Consider the following 14851-nt stretch of genomic DNA (forward strand, 5'->3'; position numbering starts at 1 on the left):
AAATAAATAAAAAAACCATGATTATTTATTGTAATCAAATCAAATATACTTTATTGCACAGAAACATTACATACAAACATTTTTAAAACAAATAACAACAGTAGTTGTTTTTGCTTTTACAACTACAACAATTAGATTAAAACTGCACATGCAGAGTTTCGTTACTCCGTGTGATTGCCATCAGAACATACAAAAAAATTAAAAACAAATAGACACAGTTTTTTTTTGGTTGTAGAATTACAACAATTAGATTAAAACTCTGCACATCCAAAGTTTCGTAACTCCGTGTGGTTGCCGTGAGAAATAGTTCGGTCGTGAAGTGACCCCGTCCAGTTTAGGCAATATCGCGCGATCGGCCGAGATCGCGAGGCTCCATCGGCGATCGCAGTTTCGTTCGTTGATTTATTCGCGAAAACCTAGGACCGTCTCACGACCAGCGTGGTAGTGTTGCACGACATTGTTTTAAGTTTAAGCTCCTCATTTTATTGGCACCAACCGTTTAGGAAGTTAGATAATGTGACGCTTGGCATTCGTTTCGATTTTTTGTTACCTCATCATCATCACCAGCCCATTAACGTCCCCACTACTGGGGCACGGGCCTTCCCTATGGGTGGATAGGGAGATCGGGCCTTAAACCACCACGAAGGCCCAGTGCGGATTGGTGGTTATTAACGACTGCTAATGCAGCCGGGACCAATGGCTTAACGTGCCTTCCGAAGCACGGAGGAGAACGAGATGAAAACTTTTTTTTTGTGGTCACCCATCCTCTGACCGGCTTTTGCGAAAGTTGCTTAACTTCAACAATCGCAGACCGAGCGCGTTAACCGCTGCGCCACCGAGCTCCTCTCACGTCTCAGACCAGCGTGGTAGTGTAGAATGACATTGTTTAAGTTTAAGATCCTCATTTTGTTGGCACCAACCGTTTAGTACGTTAGATAATGTGACGCTTGGCAATGCGTATTATGATTACGTCACAGGGACTGTAACCTTGAACAGACGGCAGCAGTAGGTGTCAGTACTATTCAGAGGCGGAGTACAGGAGTCCTAGTATGGCTTTGTAATAGACTACTCTGGGCGCCATCCCACTTGCGTCAGACAGAGTACTGCGGGGCGGAAGGCAAGAGGGAAACCACTGCCTTATTTTTCCCTAAAAAAGTAGCATGGAAAAAATGCTACACCGACAAGAGCGTGGCTCTTAAATTGATGATGATGATTATGATTACGAACTTTAGTTTATCCGTCCAAGTATTTAATGTTTTTTTTTTAAATTTGCTCTTGAGTTCGTTTTTCCACGAGGTGAAGAAGAGGTCGACGGTGGAATGAGCTTACCCAGAAGATATTCACCCGTGATTTAAAGGACCCAGTGGTAAAGAAAAAGTACTTTACAAAATATACTGATTACTTTTGTTCGGATAGTTCTTATCACGTAGTAATGGCATTAAGGTCGTCCCCTATTACATAGGACTCAAATATAGCTGGCGAGGAATGGGTATAAAGGTACTAACTCTGCCTATCTTGAGGTTATCAGCCCAATAGATGTCATCCCTTAGTTGGATTCAATTTGGTGACCGTGTTTAATATCTTAGTTTATGTATTCTATATATATATATAAGTAATGAAAAAGCTTATAAAAGACATTGCTACTTATTTGTTCCTACAATTCACCCCCGAAGCAAGAAAGCGTGAAGCAAGGAAAAACAGCGATACAAAAATAAACAACATAACATTTAAGTTTCTTAAGGCACGCGCCGAGTCTCTACCTATTATAAAATTATAACGCCTCTAATTATGATGAAGCCAGTAATTACTGTAATTTTCAAGTTAATCGTGATTAAAACTATAAAACCTGGGAGTAGAAAAACTAGTTACATTATAGGAGTCAGTTTTTATTGGAAAACTTTGATAAATTGTCGACAAGTTATTTGTCAGGAAGAACGGCTGTGTGAACGTGCGTTTTTTGTACTGACATGTTTATCAGCTGATCTTGGTCGGATGAGATCAGTTTGAAAGTGGCTGTATTTATAAGACACATACATACATAAACTCACGCCCGTAATCCCTAATGGGGTGGGCAGAGCCACAAGTAATCAAAAACAACTTGCAGCCACTGTTGATACGATGTCGTAAACTGGATATGATGGACCTTATGCGCGTTGCATTTAGAATACTTAGTTTTATTATTATTGTTTTTATGATTTTGGTTTGTTTTTCTTTTTGTTTTGGTATATTTTTTTTGTCTATGTACTTATTGATTTCCGTGTGGTTTCTGTCCTGTGTTAAATGTAATTCAAATTCAAATTCAAATTCAAATTCAAATTCTAGGTTTTTTCGACATGCCCGGGAAGACAAGCAGCTGAACGTGTTCTATGTTTTTTATTTGCTCCCAGAATAGCATAGAAGTGTAGTTATTAAGGATTGTATGTTGTCACTTCTTAAGAATGTTTTTGGCAGCTGGCTGGCTAACGGCCTCCATAGTCCAGTGGTTGAGCGTTGGGCTCACAATCCGGAGGTCCCGGGTTCGAATCCCGGTGGGGACATATCACGAAAATCACTTTGTGTTCCCTAGTCTGGTTAGGACATTTCAGGCTGATCACCAAGATGATCCGTGCTTCGGAAGGCACGTTAAGCCGTTGGTCCCGGTTATTACTTACTGATGTAAGTACGAAGTCTTTACATGAGTCATGTCAGGCGCCTATGGCGGCTCAGTAATAACCCTGACACCAGGGTTGATGGGGTTGGTAATTTACCTCACAATCCACACGATAGAAGAAGAAGAATTAGGTCTTTGATTCCAAAGAAGCTGCTGCTTCTCTTCTAAAAAAAAGACGTGCTCATTCCATCAGGAAGTTCGGACGTGGTATTGTACCTATGTATGAAAGAGCGACAACAGAAGATTCTATTAACCGATCAATACCAAGCACTCGTCCCGGCTTGACAAGGACTTTTTGGCGGGAACGGGACAGTTGTTTTCTTCATTGAATAATCTAAACAATCAATACAAAGTGATGTTTTGTGGTTGCTGTTGCAGTTTCTTGTCATTTCTTCTCCTCAGCCATAACACCTTGCGAAATGACGTAAATTCAAAAATGTTACATTGACCTTCAACGAGTTTATCCATGATAATAACGTTTAATAAATGATTCTGATTTCTGATTTCTGTTAATGATCGCATTAAATTAATCGAAAAACATCCGCTTTAGTGTTATTATATCGGAATATTCAATAAACAAAGTGTACCAATCTATTTTCACTTCGGGCCAACAAGCCGCTTTATAACTCGAAAGCTTATGCGGACTTTTGAGCTAATTCGTTTGGGGTTCGGAGTAAGAGTCTGCTCCGAGGGTTGGGGCTTAGGTTGCATCATTCATCGTCATCGCCTTTCATCATTTCATTAATCATCATCAAGAAAAAAATACATAAGACATGTATGGGCATAGTTCCCTTTGCCTTGCCCTTGACAAGAGCTGCGGATTCAAATCCCGTTCGAGTCAGGATTATTTTCGATTTAATTTCCTCTTTGTGAGTTTCCCTTAGCACGAGTGAGTGCTATAAAAACAAAAACCAATACCAAACTTGTACCATAATTAAACCATCTAATCGTCATTACAATAATTACTTTAGATTAAATTAAAATCATTTCGATGATTGATTGGTAGCGCAAGAAATTATATCATGGGCTTCCGTAATGCTCTATTAAATGATTAATGATTTAGTTTGTGCTGATGATGAATGATTACGAAATGAAAGTAATTATTGTTCGGAACGCTCTTAGTAGGCTATCGTGATATTTTGGGTACTTTCCAACATTCCGCGACCAAATTCAGGATGTTATCCCCCTACACTAGCGTCTTTTGAGCGTCGTCGTCATGGAAGCGTCTGCGAAACGTGGGCGCAACGTAGACGCCGCAGCGACGAGACGGCAGCGCTGGCCGGCTGCCGAACGCCGGGCGTCGACGACGCTCGGAAGACGCTAGTGTGGGGGGTCTCTAAAAGAAAGACCAGGAGCAGTCTAAATCAGCGAGCATGCATGAAGACTTCGATGAGAGTGGAAGAAAAGATGGCATATCAGTACCGTAATAAGTGGAATTTTCGTGGTCTCTATCTACTCCAACAGCTCAGTCCCTGGGATGAGCCCAGATAGCCGTTTTCCAAACGATCAAGTCCTCCATTGGGGCAATTCCTGTTCAGCGGCCTTGCCGCCGGAGTAGGCGCCTCCTACTTCAGTAGACCGGAGTGAGACGGTGGCTGAGTTCGGAAAGGGACCCAGGGTGTGTGGGAGTGCTAGTATGGCTTTAAAAAAGATTATTCTAGGGACAGAGTACTGCGGGGCGGAAGATAAGAGGAAACAACTGCCCTATTTTCCCCTAAAAATAGCATAGAGAATGCTACACCGACAAGAGAGTGACTCTTAAATTAGCGATGTGGGACAAAACTTCAGCTTCACTTCAATTAAGGTTATATACTTATATATTTTTAATAACGGCAACCGCAATCACATTCGCGACACTATGGTGTCCTAATGAGATTCAGAGTAGATCGTAATAAACTTTTTCTAAGGATATCCTCAATTTAATCAATATAATTTTTCTAGTTCATAAAAAATAAAACAAGTTTATTTGCATAAAATGTTTCTTGAGGTTGTAGTAGGAGGCTCCGCTCTTCCATAACTATTTTACATCATAAATATAAACTAATCGTGTGTCTGCGTGTGTACGTGAGGGTATAAGAGGGTATTTGTGTGCGTTTATGTAGTGTTTTTGTATATTATTACATTATAAGGAAAACAATATAAAGTTCTCCAGTATCACAATTCGAACACTCAAAATTATAATTATTATATTTCAATCTCTCCGCTACTGACAATTACCTGCTTTGAATCAAGCCGCCGGAAGCTAAGACATTTTATTTCCTTTTTTAAGGCCATTACTTAAATAGTAAATACTACTGAGATATTTAACCCTTTCACGGACAGAGACCATGGGTCATTGGTGGTTCATAATAGGTAGTATGACACCTTGGAATCGGAACGTCCGTAGACGTTCTGTCCTTGAAAGTGTTAAATAATATTATGGTCGATAAAGCTTAACCTGTCGTAGCCCAGCTGGAAGAATGAGGTCCCAGGTTCGAATCCCAGCAAGGGCCAAAATAAATAGTTTTCGAATTCATGATTGGATGTTTCATTCTCAGCGGTGAAGGAAAACATCGTGATGATACCCGCATTCCCGAGAAATGCATTTCAGAAGTATGACACCTAACCTGAGCTGAGCCTGTCTGACCTTCTGACCCGCAAAGGAAAACCAGCCCAATACAGGTTAGGTCGCATACCTCTAAAAATGCATTTCTTGGGAATATAAGTTTCCAAAGTTTAAAAAAACATGTTATAAGGCAACCCATTAAAAAAATTACACGGTTCCCTCATAAATTAACCAAAAACGACATTTACCAATCAATATTCATTTTATATAAAAACTAATCAGCACATTTACTCGTATTAATTACTACCTATGTAGTCGTCCTTAAGTGGAGTACCGCTTACGGGGTGCCTGTCGTATTAGCAATTTGTACTCGACATCGGCAATACTACCAAATAGACACCAGGGGGGTTAAAAAGGTCAAATCGAAGCAATTCATTTCATTATCACCTTAGCATTATTTCGTTTCTCACAGGGTCCGCTTACTTAACTTGAGGATTTGACAGGTCCGGTTCTTTACAGAAGCGACTGTCTGTCTCACCTTCCAACCCGCGAAGATACCTCCGAAAATAAATTTCTCGGGAATGTGAGTTTTTTCACGATGTTTTCCTTCGCCGCTGAGCACGTGATAATCAAAAGTGTTATGGCTGAGGAGAAGAAATGACAGGAAACTGCAACAGCAACACATCTTTTATATACAACTTATTTAGTAACTAGTATACATTACAAGTTATTAAGTAACTAGAGGAACACATTTAATAGTAGGGGAGCCCAGAGGGCTAAATGCGTTTTTACTCGAGCACTTTGAAGACCTATTGGATCGCAAAGATTATATGCTAAAGAACAAAAAAAGTTTATGTTATGTATACCTGTTTAGTGGGGGGGGGGAAGAGTGTATAAATTTTCAAAAATAATTAATCTATAATAAGCTTTTTTATATAAAATAAGTTTCACATAAGCTTTAAATTTTTTTTCTGACAAATTCTTGTCTGGTATTTTATTGTAAAAATGTATACATAACCACAAAAAAAGATGAATTGAATTTACTTAGTCTACAATTTTGGATAGCAATTTTATTTTTGTTCCTTGTATTGTAAGTATGTCTTTCATAGTTTCTCGGAAGGAGAGATAAGATGACCGTGATAAAATTTTATCACATTGTGAATGTTAGACCTACACACACAAACAACGAATGTTGAATCTTATATTTGTTTTATTAGCCAGATGTGTTGACAGAAAACGTGTATCTGGTAAAACGTATTAATGTGTATTTATTGTAATTGTTATAATTTTGTAATACTAAATAATTATATGTAAGTAAGTTTAAGTAGTATGTATCTATGTACATATATACCGCGATGTCCGTGGCCTCACTCGGCAGGGCCCGCAGAATACCAGCGTCGTGGCTCACGCCGCGACTTATGCTGAGCGAGGTCCTTTTATTCCGGACTCCACCGCAGATGATCGGGCCGTCAGTGCGTTGCATTTAGTATACTTACTTAGTTTTATTATTATTGTTTTTATGATTTTGGTTTGTTTTTCTTCTTGTTTTGGTATTTTTTTTTTGTCTATGTACTTATTGATTTCCGTGTGGTTTCTGTCCTGTGTTAAATACAATGTGCCTGTCTGTCTGTGGTGTCCGGAAGTAATAAATGTTTCTTTCTTTCTTTCTTTCTTTGTATCTATTATCAGGAGTCTAAATGTTATACCGTCGATGATACTCGGCAAAAACCTGCCCACCCCCTTAACGGGTGAGCGTAATAGTGCGCAGAGGCAATGTTGATCACGTCCAGATCATAAAATGTCAATAAATCACTGGTATTTAGTTTGGAATGTGTTTATGCAATAAGTAAGAAGCGTTTTAGTTTTTGTTCGCGTGCTCTAGTATGAGCGGATAAAAAATTAACTGGTTGCCGGTATAATGAATGTCGTATTAAATATAATGATGTCAATCTCTTGCTGCTATGCAATAATAATGCATCATTATTATCATATTTTTTTTTAGAAGCACCAAATACGGATGTCATAGTACCGGATGAGAGCGCAGAGTGCCCCATTTGTCTGCCCAATAAGTCGACCATTATAGACGGCTTAGGGACGGTACTGAAAAGTATCGGCGTCCAAAGGATGTAATATACGATCCCGACGACCCGATTACTCTAGCCATAGAGGTAGCCAATCAGTTTGTGACACCAAACACTTCAGGACCCCGATACCGACCCCGCCGGCGTGGTCAATTCCCTTAATCAGCGCTTATCGCTATCGACTAGGGTCGATTAATTCTTTCAAATATTTTTCCTCTCAGACGACGCCCTGAGCCGAGGTTCGCGCCCAACTGGGCACCCGTGTCTTAAACGTTGTACCGGGTGAGAGCCTTCAGCGCTCCCCATTTGTCCGGCCAAGTAGTTAATGCCACCTGCGGCAAATCTACAATAAGTCACGTCAAAAAAAAGGCTATAGGGCTCACCACCTATCACTTTAGTCTAACAGAAAAGTCAAGACTCAGGTGAAGCGCGGGTGCTTAGTTCATGCGATAGATGTACCTCTGACTAGCCTTATTTGAAATGTTATAGTCGTTTATTTATGTTATGTTATATAAATATAAGAAATACCTACCTTAGCAATTGCACTGCCTGTTATACAACCTAACTGATTATAAGTGTACGTCAGGACCGCCTATATAGTATCACATATCTTAATGAAATATATTATGCAGAAAGATTGTACGTATTTTGTGATGAAGTGTGCTATAATTATGAAGATTTGTATACATACGTAAGTACTTAAAACATTTGAGCACTAAAATTGTTTATTTTAATGGTTATTTTAAATAAAAAAGAAGTCTAATAAAAGAAAAACTGTCTCTATTCCACGTAACTCCATCCCCGCTCGCTCCCAGTAAGGCAGTATGGCACCACGCGACGCGCACGCGCACACCAGGACACCAGGGTTGATGAGGTGGATATTCCACCTCACAACCCACACGATAAGAAGAAGAGACGATCTAATACTGTTTAATAAAATTTTGAAAATTTATATCAAAACGTGACAATCGGGGCAGTGTTTCGTTTGCCTCAAGCTTTTTTAACAGTACTTACACTTGGCCAGATTTCCAAATACTTAATTCAGATGTCAGTGAACGGAATCGCTTCAAAAAATTGATTTTTCGAATAAAACTTAATGTCAAGTAAACCCACCAATCTGGACGCCGGATGACTTCTTAAATGCATCATTAACTAAATGCCGAACAAAATTCAGGCTTGAGGAAACAATAATCGATTGGAATCGAAACTTTCATCGATACATTTAAATCGATATTCGCTCAAAACTCGATATTAACCTTAATGAGCGTTGATGACCGTCCTGAGGGCGACGAGTGGCGGGTATGTTCCACTAGGGGCCGTTTTGTTGATTCTGACTCTATAACAGTCACAGTAACGTAGGTATACAAGGGCTTTAGCCAAGTTCCAAACGATTATGACAATCGACAGTCATCATCATCATCTCCCTAGCATTATCCCGTTATTCACAGAGTCCGCTTACGTAATCTGAAGATTTGACAGGTCCGGTTTTTTACAGAAGCGACCGCCTGTGTGACCTTCCAACCCGCGAAGGGAAATCCAGCCCGATACAGGTTAGGTCACATACCTCCGAAAATTCATTTCACGGGAATGTGGGTTTCTTCACGATGTTTTCCTTCACCGCCGAGCACGTGATAATCATTTATAATAATCTAAACATGAATTCGAAAACAAATTCGACAATCATTGGTTTAAGCCTGTGCTGGATTCGAACCTGCGACCTCAAAGTGAGAGGCAAGCGTTCTTCTAACTGGACTACCATGGCTCCAATCTATGACAATCGACAGTGACAGTGATAAAAATGTTTGGAAATGACATGTCACCTTATGTCGATCTCATACATTATTTGGCTAACACCAGATTACCCGTTGACAGGATACCAATCCACTCGGGATGATACGCAGCTTGACGCTTACCTGCTTAGCTTGGCATAATGATTACATAAGTAGAAAATATCGCATGAACAGTATGAAGTCCCGGTGATGTATTAAAAAGGTTGTCTTGGTTCGACCAGAGCTGTGGGTTGAAATTCCGTTCGACTCAGAATTTTATGATTAAATTATTTTTATAGTTTTTATTTGTTGGATTGATAGTTTGATCGATACGATTGCATAAGTCCTTGTGTAATCTTCTTGGTGTATTAGAAAAATGGTAAATATTCGTTACGAAATGAAGTTGATGTTTTTTGTCCAGGTCGTGTCTCCAACTTCCTGGGTCTGCCTCTGCTTCTGCGCCTAGGTGGAGTATGATTTACTTGGTAAGTAGATTTTATTTATGATATCGAATAGAATTATTGATGGATTAAATATGTGATAAAAATGTATGGGATTGACATAAGGTGACATGACATTTTATTTTTTTGATTTGCCCATTCGGGCAGGCAAAGGGGACTTAGCCCATACAGCCTAGTCTTTGCTCATCTTAATCTTTTTTGGAGAAGCACCCAAAAAATGTCCTCAGTCTTCACTCTTCAGGTAACGTCCTTAGTTTTATTTTTTATAGCTTCATGTATATTCCGATAAATAATGGCTTTAGTGATATCATTTTGATTTTGTCATTTTTAAGTAAGTAGTAACGTCTTCAGTAGGTACATGACAATTCTATATTTTTTATTACGTATTGTCACTGTGGATTGTCATAATCGTTTGCAACTTAGCTAAGATCCCTGACGATAGAAAATATAATAATCAAAAATTAAGGTCGGGAGGTACAAAGAAATATTATTTATTCGTAGGTCGGGAGTGAACCACATGAGATCAAAGTAGAGTCACTCACCGTTGTCGTTCGATTCCCCATTCGCCACGGTGTGGAAACTGTATCGCGTTCGTAATTTTTTATTTCTTTTTGTAATTTCTTTCAAAAAATTCAAAATTACGACGTGTTGTTTAAATGTCCGAGTATTTCGCCTCATTACAATATTGCTGGGTACAAAACCCTGTTTAATTTCAATTAGGTACCCAGGGTTTGGTGTTCCCGATACTTGATAAAGGGTGTAGTCATGGATTCTTTATGATAAGAATAATGTTTTAATTCATAAAGAGAAAATTAAATTGGCTACCATGACGATATCCCCCTTTTACCTATCATATTGGCCTAACAGAGAACTCGGTGAGGTGTGGGTACTTAGTTAACCTTGGATACCTCTGACTACATAATTCGGATATAGTCGTGAGTAAGTAAAGTTTGAAAAATAAACTTTTGACATTTAGCGCATGCCTTTGAAGCCCACATAGACTAACATATACGAATATTGCGCTAGTTCAACAATATTTTATACATAAGGGAATCTTTTTGTGAGTTTCTAAGCACTGGTATAAAAATACAAAAAAAAAAAAATACATGTCTTTATTCTATAAGCAGATAAGTTACAAACTGTAGAATTCTAGAACAACGTGTTGGTAGGAATATCATAATGTAAACATTATTTTGTATTGCACCTATTTCTTTTTTTTATTGCATTAACTATTTGGCCGGACGAATGGGGAGCGCTGAAAGCTCTCACCCGGTACAACGTTTAAGACAACAGGCCTGAGGGTGGGCACCCAGTTGGGCGCGAACCTCGGCTCAGGGCGTCGTCTGAGAGGAAATTCCCCCAACAACAAACACCCTGTGCAATAAAAATTCGGTTATTCACAAATCACGTACGGAACATAGTGTCTGAGTCACGTCCGATCGCCGGCAAAATTATAAAGAAGTTAAGTGAAATTCGCCGCGATCCGCGCGTAATCATCAGGTAATCATCGTGTAATCATCACCTATGACGTCACTAATGACAGCTGTCATCGGAACGAGCGGGCGAATTTACGAGCGTGCTATCAAACCGGTTTTAGGGCGAAAATCCTAACTGTATTGCTGAGAAAGGCGTTATTGGTCGGTAACTTGTTGCGTCACGTAATCGAAATTATTGGTGCAAAGGTTGGTGTCGGTTTCGATAGCGTGGTTGTTAACATAACATCATATCACGCCTGTGTGTGTGTGTGTGTAGGGGGGGAATGTTCAATTCCCCAATGGTAGCCCAGTAGTTAGACAGAGGTGTACGTAAAATTTTTTGCAGTTCTGTGAGTTCTTCTTCTATCATGTGGGTTGTTAGGTGGAGTACCAACCCTATCAACCCTGGTGTTAGGGTTACTATTGAGCCGCAAAAGTCCCCTGACATGGCTGTAACGACTACGTACTTACATCAGTAAGCAGTAACCGGGATCAACGGTTTAATGTGCCTTCCGAAGCACAGATCATCTTACTTTCGGACAATCAGGTGATCAGCCTGTAATATCCTAGCCAAAGTAGGGATCACAAAGTGATTTTTGTGATATGTCTCCACCGGGATTCTTACCAAGGACCTCCGGATCGTGAGCCCGACGCACAACCACTGGACCACGAAGGCCGTTCTGGTGACTGATAAATAACTTTGCAATATTTGGCCTCACTACTATACGAGAAGAGAGAATAATTTATTTTATTTCTAATACATAATATTCATATTTTTTATATATATAATTATATACACCTAGACATATATACGTTTTGTTGTTGTAATTATGAATGCTGTGTGTACCTGTAATTGGAGCACATATACAAAAACTAATTTAGGACTTGCATTTTATAACTTTATAATATGTGTACTGTTGGTATACCTATCTAAATAATAAAAAAAAAATAATGCATGGATTTTTTTTTAACAAAAAAATAAGATAAAAATATAAAACCTGACTTCAGGACGATACCGCCGGCATGGTCGACGATTTTACTTATTCAGCACTTATCGCTATCGGCCCGCTAAGGTCGATTAATTCTGTCAAAGATGACGCTGAGCCGAGGTTCGCGCCCTACTAGGCACCTTTAGGCATGTTGCCTTAAATTTTGTACCAGTTGAGAGTCCTCAGTGCTCCTCATATGTTCAGCCAAGTAAATGCCATTTGCTGCAAATTTACAATTAGTCGAAAAAAAAAAAAGAAATTTATTAAGTCATCCTAAATCGTTTCTAAGGTCATCCCCAATTTGATGAGCAATATAATGTACCCACTTTAGGACTCTATCGCACTAACATATTTGACATTTAGTGAGACTTACAGTTCAATTTGTCAAAAAAGCTAATGTGACATGGTACCATATTAATGCTCGTGACCGTACCAACGTCCTTCTCGGTCGGTGGGAAGCAAATGGAATTCGCTAGTTTCTGCTTACCCCGATGAGAAAAGAGCGTAAGTTTATGTATTTATATTGTCTATTAAGTCATCCGCTTGAGTATTGTTTTCTAACTAACATCTAACATATTTCTTGCAGTATGTAATCAAGAGATATTACCTATTCGATTTATTAGGAATGAACACATCACACACACACTTAGACTTCACAACAGAAAAGTGTCCAAAATTTATTTTAAAATTGCATAAAATGTATAAAAAAAGTGTCGGACACCATGGCACCAGAATTTCTTGTAGTTATCAATCAAGGAAGTGTAATGTAATCAGGTAAAAGTCCAGACGAAATGGAGTGAAAAAATCAATAACCGCGCTGAAAACCACTGACTTATTATTTCATGTGAGCACTTGACACATTATTGAGTAATTATATCTGCTTGCAAAGTTAATTTGCTGCTCATTTTAGTCACAAACGTTCTTAACCCTCTAGATTTAAGTTTCAAATTAAGCGAATTTTAGAGTGAAAGTCGCAAAATACTTTGCCAAATTACGACATTCCAGTTCACTTGTTTTTTGATAAAACTCGACGCGCGACTTCAAAATGTAAAAAAGGACGTCGGCGCTTTTGAACGCGGTAATGATTTTGCAAAGTTATTTTTGTAGGTCTAAAATTTGAAATTGCGTAAAAGCTGTATTAAAAGTGCAGTTCGGCGGATGCAAAATCAACTTTGTAATTTTGGAAAATAAGCGTCGCTGATTGGTCGTCCGTGATGACAGCAAAGTTCGTTATTAATTTTAAACATCGAAATAAGGGCTTTTTTAATTTAAAACATCGCGTCAATCATAATTACCTTGTTGATTATTTATTTTACTGTTGTTTCTCTGACTAGTTGAAAGGTGACAATTCGATCCACTTTAACTTTTTAAAGATAGATTTCACCTTTAAAAAGTTAAAGTGAATCGAGTTGTCACCTTTCAATTAGAGAAACAACTCAACTCTCAAATTTTTCACCTACTCGCTCTGTCTTTTGCCACAGCGGCAGAACTTAATTAGGGATTGAGAAGCGGTATTGACGTCATTCTCAAGCTGCCACATTGCCACACTTGGTACCTATTAAAATTCTAACCACCTTATATATAAAAAATAAACCAGGGATGAACGTGGGTTTAAGTATTTGACAACCAAGCAAAGTTCAGTCGAATTGTATGATAATTGGATTCAATTTTGCTTTCTGCGCACAGAACATATTTACTATGACTACAAACATTCTATTTTTCTTGCCAGTAGACAAGTCAGAAGTCATCACAGATGACCTAATGACATGATTAGCACAAAGGCAATTCGCAATCATTGAAATAGAGTGCGACGAATGACTAAGTGAAAATCCGTGTTGCTATTGAGTGCAAATAGTTCACGAATATAGAGCGCAGGAAACAACGTGTCAGTTACACGCTGACAAGTGGTGCAAATGTTCACGGTTAATGGACCATTTCACAATGGAATACAGGAGAAAATTTCTTATTTAAAAAAGTCAGGATATTTTTCTATACCTTCATTTTTTTAAATACTTCATCATCACTAATTTAAGAGCCACACTCTTGTAGGTGTAGCATTCTCCATGCTTCTTTTTAGGTACTTTTAGGGGTTATGCTTTTTTATTCTTTTTTTTTGCTATATACTTACGACAAAGAACAATTTTAGTTTACAAACAAAACCAGATTACAGAAAAATCGCTCTAAAAAGTATGAAACAAGAATATATTTCTCTCAAATTATTTCGAGTACTGATGCTTAGAAGATAGCCGTGGTCGTATGCCGTGGTAAGCAAACTCTTAGAACATATTATTTGCATACTACTACGGTTATATCCTAAGGATCACTGTTCGGATGAATATCAGAGAAATATTTTCTAATTTCATACTTTTTAGAGCAATTTTTCCATAGTAAGTGCAGGCAATTTCAATCCTTCTCAAATAAATGGAAGGCAATTTCATAATTTACTAGAAAATAATATTATTAAAAAATGATTAATAAAATTACAATTTACTTGAACAATAATGCCTAAGATGCCTATCCTATACCTAAAGGCTGCCTGGAAGAAATTGCTATCTTAGCAATAAGGTCATCTTTTGTACCAATCATTTTGCCTATACGTATTTTTTGTGTGAAATATAGAGTTATTGTATTGTATTGTAACGCAGCCCTAACAAAGTGTAAAATTGAAATAAAGAACAACACGGATGCAAGTTGAAGTTAAAAATAAAAATGTCCTTTTAAGAAACAAAAGCCGCTGTAAACAATTTAAAACGATGTCAATTAAAGAATTAGTTACGCACCGCCTTCGAACTTACGAGACTTATGACGTCACCCGACGTCGACCAATAAAGACTGTGGGTTATTCTGTGCGGATAATAAATATTGAAAAAAGTGCCTTTAT

General features: G+C 38.3%; 2 protein-coding genes across 4 annotated transcripts in view; one reads left to right on the forward strand and one right to left on the reverse strand.

Annotated features, from left to right (window-relative positions):
* The window catches only part of LOC126372787 (uncharacterized), a 469025-nt gene that overhangs the window by 172542 nt on the left and 281632 nt on the right, over positions 1 to 14851 (reverse strand). The window lies entirely within an intron of this gene.
* LOC126372779 (knirps-related protein-like) overlaps positions 1 to 14851 on the forward strand; it is a 707336-nt gene that overhangs the window by 50508 nt on the left and 641977 nt on the right. The window contains exon 3 of the mRNA XM_050018664.1: positions 9467 to 9530. The gene's annotated coding sequence lies outside the window, so the exon portion shown is untranslated. The remainder of the gene's footprint in view (positions 1 to 9466; positions 9531 to 14851) is intronic.

Source organism: Pectinophora gossypiella, chromosome 14, assembly GCF_024362695.1.
Source record: "Pectinophora gossypiella chromosome 14, ilPecGoss1.1, whole genome shotgun sequence".
Classification (NCBI taxonomy): domain Eukaryota; kingdom Metazoa; phylum Arthropoda; class Insecta; order Lepidoptera; family Gelechiidae; genus Pectinophora; species Pectinophora gossypiella.